This window comes from Arachis hypogaea, chromosome 11 (assembly GCF_003086295.3).
Source record: "Arachis hypogaea cultivar Tifrunner chromosome 11, arahy.Tifrunner.gnm2.J5K5, whole genome shotgun sequence".
NCBI lineage: Eukaryota > Viridiplantae > Streptophyta > Magnoliopsida > Fabales > Fabaceae > Arachis > Arachis hypogaea.
Window position 1 is genome coordinate 96,792,682 of NC_092046.1, and position 10,955 is coordinate 96,803,636.

General features: G+C 35.3%; 1 non-coding gene across 1 annotated transcript; it reads right to left on the bottom strand.

The window, feature by feature from the left end:
• Positions 1-8,119: 8,119 nt before the first annotated feature.
• On the bottom strand, positions 8,120-8,227 carry LOC112726042 (small nucleolar RNA R71). The gene has a single exon (XR_003165112.1). It is a non-coding gene; the product is annotated as a small nucleolar RNA R71 (small nucleolar RNA).
• Between the last annotated feature and the right edge of the window lie 2,728 nt (positions 8,228-10,955).

Consider the following 10,955-nt stretch of genomic DNA (forward strand, 5'->3'; position numbering starts at 1 on the left):
ATGAGAAACGGTTTAGTTGGGACCCGAACTGGGTGGCAAAAGTCTAAATTTTAGGGGAGGTGCTGCCGAAATTTCTACAAAATCCTAGCCTTGTTTGAAAAGTTATTTAAAAAGGATTGGATTTGAGAAGTTGTATTATTTGATTTATTAAGAGAATATTTATATTTTCAAGCTTAATTTATTTAGTGAACTTTATGCCTTGAGTTTGACTTATTTAGAAATGAACTATTTTTACCGTTTGAATCACTCAAGGAAAGAATGATGCTCTAATATTGATTTCAATATAAAAAGGAGGTTTTAGTGATTTCAAAGGAATCTAGACTTTTAATTGAGAAATTAAGTTTGAGGCATTTTGGAAGAGTTAGAAAAATGGGTTGCAAAAAGTAACCTGAAAGTGGTTTGATTCAAATGAACCGGTTCCTTTTTGAATGAGTTGATTTTTGGACCGGGTTGGAACTTGTGATTTTGTATGGTCGGTTTCATAATAAATTCAGTTTTATTTACTTAAACTGAGAATCCATGATTTGAGTTTCAATGAATTTTAAGGAATTGATATAGGTTGACCTTCCCTAAAGACTTGGGACTCTGCCGAGAAGCTTTTATTATAAAATCCCATTGTTGGACGGGTGGTTTTGAATACTTTGAAATAAATCCTTAACTTGCCATGGTTTTGGAAGTTTTGGAAAGAGAATGCCGAGAGTGGCTTTATTTTAAATAGGGAACTCACTTTGAGTAAATTTGGCTTATGAGCCTAAGATGATTTGAGAAATGAGATCTTTAAAGCCAAGGCTGAAAAGAGTTAAAATTTGATTTCAAAGTGAAATGGCTTGAGAAAAGTGATTTGTGGCTTAAATGCCGGTTTTATGAATTTGATGATGTTGAATGGTGGAAGTGCTGTTTTGTTATGGGCCGGAATGGCTATGTATGATTATGAATATTAGCTGGTTCTGGATTGAACCGTGAGCCGGAATGGCTGTGTATGATATTGATTTATGGCTGATTGCCAAATGAGTTATGGGTCGTATGGCTGACTATGAAGTATGAATTTAAGCCGGATGGCTGAGATGGATGTTGATCCATGGCTGGGACTGAATAAATATATGCTTGAGATACCTGGGTAGTAGCAAGGGTTGTGGTTCGTCCTACTTGCTCCAGGTCAGAGACTGTGATGCTTGGGTAGTAGCGGTAGTAGTGGTGATTCCACTCGCTCCAAGTTTAGCTTTTAAACACCCGCCTGGGTATTAGCCGCAGTAGTGGTTATTCCACTGGCTCTAGGTTGAGCGGGTAGTAGCAATGGGGTTGTAGCTCAAACCTACTTGCTCTGCGATGGGTCTTTCTGTCCATGGTTAGCTACCAGGACGTGTCGGGTTGGCTATATAACTGACAGATGATATCATCAGCCACTAAGGACAGGCATGCATCATATGCATCTATGTGACATTGTTTGAGTGTGCATATTGTACTTGGTTTGCCTATGTGATTAACTGCTAATTGTTCTACATGCTGTAATTATTTGTTTGTTCTTGAACTTCCTATCTGTGTTTGCAACTGGGACTCCGTTGGTTTGTGGTGATTGGTTGATGGTTGGATTGTTTGGGCCTAGGGCCGTGGTTGAAATGAGATGGTCCAATGATTGGTTTCGGTTTTGTGTTTTTGGTTTGGAAAATTATGAAATGCTAATTTGGTTCAGCATGGTTAAACCTTTTTGAAAGGCTTTTAAGTCTTTGAGAATTGAATGGTTCCTCTTTTAGAAAAGATTTCCAACTTTACTTTCATTGTAAACCATCATTTTTGAAAAGAGGTATGAGACGGTTATTAATCACTGGTGCGGTTATCTTCATGTATCCTATTACAGTAATTCCCAAAAACCCTCTACTGAGAACCCTTTCGAGGATGATGTTCTCACCCCCCTACATTTTTCCCCTTTCAGGATATGGACGCTGAACTCACAAAGAGTTTATTTAGTTGTTGTTGAAATGCTCTGTATTGTTTTAGTTATGGTTTATTGAACCCTCGCTATTATCTTGATATATTCTGTAAGAGGGATAGGAATTGTATTGGTTAATGCTTGTAAAGTTATTTATATATATTTACGTATATATATGGATGTACTCTTTATGAGTTGTTGTAAGTTGTATGGTATTTTTGGATGTACGTTATCGAACGAAAGTATTTTTGGGAGCGGTATTGCGGTTTAAAGTTTTAAACAGGCTCATATTTTAGTATTAAATAATATAAAAGTCGTCGTAATGTCCGAGCTATCAGAGTCGTGCAGCCGGAAGCGTGAGCTTTGGTAGTTATGGTGTTACAAAGGCCTAGGAAGCATGTTTTCAACTATATCACAGAATCAGGAAGGAATTGTAAAACCAGGCAAATTATATGAATAAGTGAGTAAAGAATTGATAAAAACTACTCAATTGAGCACAAGATAAAACCATAAAATAGTGGTTTATCAATCTCCCCACACTTAAACATTAGCATGTCCTCATGCTAAGCTCAAGAGAAACTGTAAAAGAGTGAAGGCAGAATGGTGGAACTTATGCAATGCAACCTATCTAGATGCAAGCTACCTACATGAATCATGCAATTCTAATTACTATCTACCTATATATATATAAGCATACATGTGGTCAAATTGATTCAAATGTTCAAGGAATCGTATATGCAAAATCAAGGACTAAATCATATTAAAACACATTCACAATTGAGTTGAGTTAGTCAAAAGAGTTCACAAACTAGCAAGACAAGCAATGATCAAACATGGACATATGGAGATGAGCTATTGAACCCTCACTAGAATTATATATGCACTCTAATCACTCAGTGTTTGGGGTTAATCACTCTACTCTTCTCTAGTCATGCTTTTTAAGACTTTGTTCTTCCCCTAACCAATCAACAAATATTTAATGTACAAATGCAAACATCATGAGGTCTTTTCAAGGTTGTAATGGGGTTAAGGCAAGGGTGAGGATATATGTATGGCCAAGTGAGCTATAAATTGAATCCTTGACTAGCCTAAATTCTCACCTAACATACACATACTCTATGTACTTCTAAGATCATGCCTAGCTACCCATAATTCCCACTTTTGCATCACATACTCATGTACCAAATTATCTTTAATTTCATCACATATGCATTGATCTTGTAATAAACTTAACACAATGATAATTTTGTTCCCTTATTTAATTACTTATTTATTTGAATATATATATATATATATATATATATATATATATTTTAAAAATATAAAAGTAAACATAACATGTTAATGCACATGGATTTTAAATTTTTCTAGTCTCATATGAGTAGGTATCCAAATTCCCAATATTTTGTCAATGAAACACTGTACACTTTCATCAACCCAAGTTCCCACAGTTCCCCATACTTAGTTGACACACAATCTTTAACTTAAGCTAACCAAAGATTCAATTTGGTAAAATACAGAATAAATGGGGATTAAAAGGCTCAAAGTGGCAAACAAGGTTGATTGAAAGGGTAGGCTATTTGGGATAAGTGAGCTAATGACAAATGATGGCCTCAATTATATGCAAGCATGTAAATACACTAAATAGTGGAAATATAGAATAGAACAAAGCACAGATTGCAATCATAGTGAAGAAACACACAATAATAAAGTATTATGGTTAAATAATGTAACCATGCAATTAAGCTAAAAAACTCACGGGTTGTGTATTCTTAGATCAAAAACCATATATCTAATTATATATATCTTGCAAGTTACCAAAAAAGGGTTTTAACTCAATTCAATGTGAATATTAAATGCCTTTCCTAAAAATAAATACATTCCTTGAAAATTTCATCAATTGACCAACATTTATTATATATATACTAAATGAAATGTTGTGATTATGAAAACTAAAAGGCTTTTTAGTTTACTTCCTATTTTCAATCAAACCAACTTCTCATATGCTAAAAAGGGTAAACTAACTAAATAATCCATGTTTTTCCATATCACAACTAATAGACTAAGAGTGCAATCTAAGCTAAATATCTAAGATATATACAGCCCAAAGTGCAAAATGTAACAAAGTGAAAATAAAAAGAAGTACAATAAAATAAAAATGTGCAAGTATTCAAAGAAAAATAAAATAAAATCAAATAAAGCAAAATAAAAATAAAGCAAAATATGATAAAAAAGGTCTGAAATAGTTCACCAAAAATAGAATCTGCCAGAGATAGTGACCTCCCCACACTTAGAGCACAGCATCGTCCTCGATGCTCTAGTCAGGTCGGGTGTGAGGGATCATCGCCTCCTGAAGGGTGTGTTGCTGGCTCTGTGGGCTCTGGCTGTGTATGGGTGATGAGCGGATAATTTATACGCTTTTTGGCATTGTTTTTACATAGTTTTTAGTATAATTTGATTAGTTTTTAATATATTTTTATTAGTTTTTAAATAAAAATCATATTTCTAGACTTTACTATGAGTTTGTATATTTTTCTGTGATTTCAGGTAATTTCTGGCTGAAATTGAGGGACTTGAGCAAAAATCAGATTCAGAGGCTGAAGAAGGACTGCAGATGCTGTTGGATTCTGACCTCCCTGCACTCAAAGTGGATTTTATGGAGCTATAGGAGTCCAAATGGCGCGCTCTCAATTTCTTTGAAAAGTAGACATCCAGGGCTTTCCAGCAATATATAATAGTCTATACTTTGTCCGATTTTAGACGATGCAAACTGGCGTTACACGCCAGCTTTCTGCCCTATTCTGGAGTTAAACGCCAGAAACAGGTTGCAAAGCATTGTTAAACGCCAGAAACAGGTTACAAATTGGCATTTCACTCCAAGGAAGACCTCTACACGTGAAAGCTTCAATGCTCAGCCCAAGCACACACCAAGTGGGCCTGGAAGTGGATTTCTACATCATTTACTTATCTCTGTAAACCCTAGTAACTAGTTTAGTATAAATAGAACTTTTTACTATTGTTTTTACATCTTGGGATCTTTTGTTAATCTTTAGATCATTTTGTACATGTTTAGGGGGCTGGGCATTCGGCCATGCCTGGACCTTGCTCTTATGTATTTTCAACGGTAGAGTTTCCACACACCATAGATTAAGGTGTGGAGCTCTGTTGTTCCTCATGAATTAATGCAAAGTACTATTGTTTTTCTATTCAACTCAAGCCTATTTCTTCTCTAAGATATTCATTCACACACAAGAACATGATGAATGTGATGATTATGTGACGCTCATCAACATTCTCACTTATGAACGCGTGCCTGAAAAACACTTCCGTTCTACATGAAAGCATTCTTGAATGCATATCTCTTAGCCTCCTGATCGTGAGATCAGAGTCTTCGTGGTATAGGCTAGAATTATTGGCAGCCATTCTTGAGATCCAAAAAGTCTAAACCTTGTCTGTGGTATTCCGAGTAGGATCTGAGAAGGGATGGCTATGACGAGCTTCAAACTCGCAAGTGCTGGGTGTAGTGACAGACGCAAAAGGATTACTGAATCCTATTCCAGTATGATCGAGAACCGACAGATGATTAGCCGTGCGGTGACAGCTCATTTTGGACCATTTTCACTGAGAGGACGGGATGTAGCCATTGACAACGGTGATGCCCAACATACAGCTTGCCATCGAAAGGAGTAGGAAGGATTGGATGAAAGCAGTAGGAAAGCAGAGATTTAGAAGGAACTAAGCATCTCCATAAGCTTATCTAAAATTCTCACCAATGAATTACAAAAGTATCTCTATCTTTTATTTTACATTTTATTTAAATTTTAATTATTAAAAACTCTATAACCATTTGAATCCGCCTGACTGAGATTTACAAGGTGACCATAGCTTGCTTCAAGCCGACAATCTCCGTTGGATCGACCCTTACTCACATCAGGTTTATTACTTGGACGACCCAGTGTACTTGCTGGTTAGTTATGCGAAGTTGTGAAAAAGAACTAAGAATATGAATGTGCGCATTAAGTTTTTGGCGCCGTTACCAAGAAATGAACAATCACGATTTCGTGCACCAAGTTTTTGGCGCCGTTGTAGGGGATTGTTCGAGTCTGCACAACTGACGGTTCATCTTGTTGCTCAGATTAGGTAATTTTATTTTATTTTTAATCTTTTTATTTATTATTTTCGAAAAATACAAAAAAAAATTTTCTTTTACGTTTTTTCCAAAGTAATTTTCGAAAAAACCAAAAAAATTAATAAAATCATAAAAACCAAAAAATATTTTGTGCTTCTTGTTTAAGTATAGTGTCAATTCTTAAGTTTGGTGTCAATTGCATGCTTTTATAATTTTCTTTAATTTTTGAATATTCATCATATGTTCTTCATGATCTTCAAGTTATTCTTGATGATCTTCTTTGTTTGATCTTTACATTTTCATGTTTTGTGTCTTTTCTTGTTTTCCATATGCATTTTCAATTTGTTAGTGTCTCAACATTAAAATTTTTTTTAAGTTTGGTGTCTTGCATGTTTTTCTTTTCTTAAAAATTTTCAAAAATAAGTTCTTGGTGTTCATCTTGACATTCAAAGTGTTCTTGCATGCATTGTGTGTTTTGATCCAAAATTTTCATACATTGAGTCTTTTTGATATTTTTCTCTCTCATCATTAAAATTCAAAAATAAAAAAATATCTTTCCCTTTTTCTTCTCATAAAATTCGAATATTTGAGTTGACTTTTTCAAAAAATTTTCAAAATTAGTTGTTTCTTATGAGTCAAATCAAATTTTCAATTTAAAAATTCTATCTTTTTCAAATCTTTTTCAAAAATCAAATCTTTTTCATTTTTCTTTCATATTTTCGAAAATTTCAAATTGATTTTTAAAATCTTTTTCTTATTTTGTTTCATAATTTCAAAATCTTTACTAACAATTAATGTGATTGATTCAAAAAAATTTTAAAGATTGTTACTTTCCTATTAAGAAAGGTTCAATCTTTAAATTTTAAAATCATATCTTTTTGTTTCTTGTTAGTCAAGTAATCGACTCTAATTTTCAAAAATCAAATATTTTTAATTTCCTTTTTAAATATTTTTCAAATTAAATTTCAATCATATCTTTTTCATTTTCAATCATATCTTTTTCAAAATCAATTTCAAAATCTTTTCTACTTTTTCACCCTTTCAAATTTGATTTTCAAATCTTTTTCAATTAACCACTTAACTTTTGTTTGATTTTAAAAGTATTCTATTTCAATCATATATTTTTCAAAACCACCTAACTAATTTTCTCTCTCTAATTTTTGAAAATTACTAACCCCTTTTTCAAAATTTGTTTTAATTAACTAATTGTTTTAATTTTTAATTTTAATTTTACTTCTTCTCTTAATTTTCGAATTTTAACTTTAATTTTAAATTAAAAACAAAAATATTTTTATTTTATTTTATTTAGTTTTTGAATTCTTCCCTCTCTCATCTCCTTCTAATTATTTATTTATTTAGTAACACTTCTATTCTACCCAAAAATTCGAACCAACTCTTTTCCTCTGTGTTCGAATTCTTATCTTTTCTTTCTTCCATCCTTCTCTTCTTATACTCATATAAGGAATCTCTATACTGTGACATAGAGGATTTCATATTTTCTTTTCTGTTCTCTTCTTTTTTATATGAGCAGGAACAAGGATAAGAACATTCTTGTTGAAGCTAATCCTGAACCTGAAAGGACTCTGAAGAGGAAGCTAAGGGAAGCTAAAGCACAACTCTCTGGAGAAAATCTGATAGAAAGTTTCGAAAAAGAAGGAGACATGGCCGAAAATAATAATAATGGTGGTGATGCAAGGAAGATGCTTGGTGACTTTACTGCACCAAATTCCAACTTGCATGGAAGAAGTATCTCAATCCCTGCCATTGGAGCAAACAATTTTGAGCTAAAGCCTCAATTAGTTTCTCTGATGCAACAGAATTGTAAGTTTCATGGACTTCCATCAGAAGATCCTTTTCAGTTCTTAATTGAATTCTTGCAAATATGTGATACTGTTAAGACCAATGGGGTTGATCTCGAGGTCTACAGGCTTATGCTTTTCCCGTTTGCTGTAAGAGACAGAGCTAGAATATGGTTGGACTCTCAACCTAAAGATAGCCTGAACTCTTGGGATAAGCTGCTCACGGCTTTCGTAGCCAAGTTCTTTCCACCTCAAAAGCTTAGCAAGCTTAGAGTGGATGTTCAAACCTTCAAACAGAAAGAAGGTGAATCCCTCTATGAAGCTTGGGAGAGATACAAGAAACTGACCAAAAAGTGTCCTTCTGACATGCTTTCAGAATGGACCATCCTGGATATATTCTATGATGGTCTGTCTGAATTATCTAAGATGTCATTGGACCATTCTGCAGGTGGATCCATTCACCTAAAGAAAACGCCTGCAGAAGCTCAGGAACTCATTGACATGGTTGCAAATAACCAGTTCATGTACACTTCTGAAAGGAATCCTGTGAGTAATGGGACGCTTAAGAGGAAGGAAGTTCTTGAAATTTATACTCTGAATGCCATATTGGCTCAGAATAAAATATTGACTCAGCAAGTCAATATGATTTCTCAGAGTCTGAATGGATTGCAAACCGCATCCAACAGTACTAAAGAGGCATTTTCTGAAGAAGAAGCTTATGATCCTGAGAACCCTGCATTAGCAGAGGTGAATTACATGGGTGAACCCTATAGAAACACCTATAATCCCTCATGGAGAAATCATCCAAATTTCTCATGGAAGGATCAACAAAAGCCTCAACAAGGCTTTAATAATGGTGGAAGAAATAGGTTTAGCAATAGCAAGCCTTTTCCATCATCCACTCAGCAACAGACAGAGAATTCTGAGAAGAATCCATCTAGCTTAGCAAATATAGTCTCTGATCTATCTAAGGCCACTCTAAGTTTTATGAATGAAACAAGGTCCTCCATTAGAAATTTGGAGGCACAAGTGGGCCAGATGAGTAAAAGAGTCACTGAAACTCCTCCTAGTACTCTGCCAAGCAATACAGAAGAGAATCCAAAAAGAGAGTGCAAGGCCATTACCTTACTTGGTGTGGCCAAACCCAGAGAGGAGGAGAAGGACGTGAATCCTAGTGAGGAAGACCTCCTGGGACGTTCCCTGACCAATAAGGAGTTTTGATGGGATATTTTAGCGGAAAAACGAATTTCTCCAAAACACCCAAAACTAACCGGCAAGTGCACCGGGTCGCATCAAGTAATAATAACTCACGGGAGTGAGGTCGATCCCACAGGGATTGAAGGATTGAGCAATTTTAGTTTAGTGGTTGATTTAGTCAAGCGAATCAAGATTTGGTTGAGTGATTTGTGATTTGCAGAATTTAAATTGCATGGAAAGTAAAGGGAATGGGTAATTGACATGAAATTAAAGAGAACAGGAATTTAAATGCTGAATCTTAAAGAACAAGAAATTAAATGGTAGAAACTTAGAACGCAAGAAATGTAAATTGTAGAATCTTAAAGTGCAAGAAATGTAAATAGCTTGAATTGTAAAGGGAATTGGGAGTTGGATTTGCAGAAATTAAACGAGGGAAAGTAAATTGCAACCAACAGAGAAGTAAAAGAACACTTGGATTGAACCGGATCTAAAAACAGAATTGTAAATAAGCATGAAAACAGTAAACAGGGAATGGGAAATGGGGAATCCGGATCTCAGGACCCAAGAGACTAGATAACCAAGTCTAGATCTCAATGCCTTCCAAGATCCAACAAGAACAATTGCAAAGGAATTGTAAATTGCAAAGAAAGTAGATGAAGAACAATTAACAGAAACTAAATTCAATAAGCAGTAGAAGAAACAGAGAGATCTTCGGATGAGATTGAAACAGAATTCCTTCAATTCTCCAACCCAAGATCCAAGACAATTGCAATTGAAATTGAAAGCAATAAAACTAAGAGGAAGAGAGTGGAATTCTCCTTCCCCGAAACTAAGAAATTAAAGATAACTCAATATCCAAAGCTCTCCGAAAACTATTATGAAAACTCAAAAGGAAAGCTCCCTTAAGAACTTGAATTCTATCCTATTTATACACTTTCTTCAAATGAACTTCAAGCCTTGAGTTGGGCCTTTGCTCTTGGTGGAGTTGGGTTGAGAGAGGCCTTGGTTGATTGCTCTTGGAGTTTGGAGAGGAACCAGAGTGAACCAAGTGAACCGGGTTGGAGTTTTGCAAAAGTTTGAGTAAAAGTTTGAGTAAAAGTTTGAGGCAAACTTTTGGTCCAACTTTTCATATCAGCCCCCATGTTTTGCGGATACCCACGTTGGTGCAAAAGTTAGGGGTCTAACTTTTGCTCCAACGTTGGCCTTCCTTAGTGCACTTATGGCGCCAACGTTAGCCCAAAAGTTAGGGGCTAACGTTGGCGCAAACTTTTGCTCCCCCTTTGTGTTTTTCATGTGCCAACGTTAGCCCAAAAGTTAGAGGCTAACGTTGGCGCAAACTTTTGGTGGCCAGGGGGTGTTTTTCTCATGCCAACGTTAGCCACAAAGTTAGGGGCTAACGTTGGCGCAAACTTTTGGTGCCCAGGGAGTGTTTTTCTCATGCCAACGTTAGCCACAAAGTTAGGGGCTAACGTTGGCGCAAACTTTTGGTGCCCAGGGAGTGTTTTTCTCATGCCAACGTTAGCCACAAAGTTAGGGGCTAATGTTGGCACAAACTTTTGGTGCCCAGGGAGTAACTTTCATGTGCCAACGTTAGCCCAAAAGTTTGTGCAAAAGTTTGAGGCTAACTTTTGGTCCAGCTTTTTGCTTCCTGGTTTATTTTCACTTATTCCATTGTCCTCTCTTTACTCCTAGCCATTCCTTCTTGTTTCAACCTTTCTCCAAGCTTTCTTCACCTATCATTAATCAACCAAACACATCAAAGCTATGCTTAAAATCATGAGATATTCATTTTATCATAATATGTGACAATTATAGCCTAAAACCTCATGAAATAGCATGAATTCATACATGGTTGATTCAATCAAAGGAAGCATGAAAATCTACCCAAATTAACTTACTTGTA